We start from the raw sequence: 1634 nt of genomic DNA on the forward strand, positions 1-1634 counted from the left end.
ATGCCGGACAAGTTTCAGCAGAGTTTCCAGACTAAAATTAATAAGAAAGGCCTGGCAATCTACTTCCAAAATTAGCCAAAGAAAATCTTATGGATCACAACAGATATTGTCTGATATAGTTCTGGAAGATGAAGTCCCCAGGTTGGAAATCATGCAAAAGGCACAGTGGCCACAATAGACTCATACATACAGGACCAGACAAGTTTTTGTTCTGTTATTCACAAGGTAATCATGAGATGGAGTCAACCTGATGGAAAATTTTGCAGTGCTAACCCTAAGCCACAGGCAATTTGCTAACCTCAAGACTGCAGCCGATCCTCACACAAAGAGCCACACAAGGCAAAGCAGGATTATTTTTCCCTCGTCCCAGCCTTTCTAGTAGAGGAGACGGAGACACCATCTCATCCAACTTGTAATTCTATTTGAGTCTACAACCCTTTTCCTTATAAAGGTGAAGGGAAAAGAATAACAGAATAGACCCTGACACAAGCATTCCTAACCAATGCTCCTGAAAACCAAATCACTTCCAATGACAAGACCTTAATGAGACCCAACAATATTGTGCTTAATTGCAAATGCAGAATAATCCAAAAGTGACTAATTCATCAGACACTTAAAAAATATTTGAGAGTAAGTGATATTCTCCTTAAGGAAAGTGTGATCTCTAACAGAGTTGTTAGAATTTGGAGGGTCAGACAATCTATAAGCAACAGACCATCAGGATGTTTTCTAGACATTTTCCTCCTATTCTCTTGTGGCGTTTGATTGGAAGAACTTGGGCATTCAAATAAAGTGATATAACTTCTCTGAGAACATGTCTTCCATTGTGAGAGGAAAAACTTTCCAGATTCTTCCTTTTCCTCTAGTATTCCCAGACAAACTGGATAAGAGTCAATGCTCAGATTGCTGACATCCAAACCAGCAAGAGTGCTACCCTGAATTGCTGATAATATCCACGACATGGAAGCACAATTAACACTCTCCTAAAGGAGACTGGTTAAATCACCTACAATATATTCATACAATGAAAGACAAGGACACCATTTAAAGAAATATGGCAGCTTTTTAAGGACTGCTTTGAAAGAATCTTTAAGATATGTTGTCAAAATAATGAACACAGGGCAGGTCAGTGTATAAAGCATGTTCTCATTTATGTAGACACGTTTACATAAAGTAGTAATAAATCCAGAAAACTTCTTAGAACTGAGGACTTTTACTTACTTATGTCATATCATCAGGAATGATCAATTGCTAGAAAAGGATATTATGGTTAATAGAGAGCTAGTGAAAACAAGGGAAACCCTCAATGACATGAAATTGGCACAATAGTCACAATAAAGGAATCAAACATGTCAACAATCACGAAGACAGCAGAGGACTGGGCAATGTTTCTTTTTTGTTGTACATAAGGTTGCCATGAGTCAGAGGTGCCATGATAGCAACTAACAACAACAGCAAATGATATTGGTTGCCCCAGGGATTGGAAACATGATGACTGGGGCTCAAGAGAGGGAGTGAGATAAATGTTTCACTAGATATTCTCCTTTATATATATATATGTTGTTGTTTTGTGCTGTAGAGTTGGACCCGACTCATAGCAACCCCTCTTTGGGTTTCCGAGGCAGTATCACTAC

The sequence above is a fragment of the Orycteropus afer genome, unplaced genomic scaffold, assembly GCF_000298275.1.
Source record: "Orycteropus afer afer isolate SDZICR_OR568_19922 unplaced genomic scaffold, OryAfe1.0 scaffold00115, whole genome shotgun sequence".
NCBI classification, from domain to species: Eukaryota; Metazoa; Chordata; class Mammalia; order Tubulidentata; family Orycteropodidae; genus Orycteropus; species Orycteropus afer.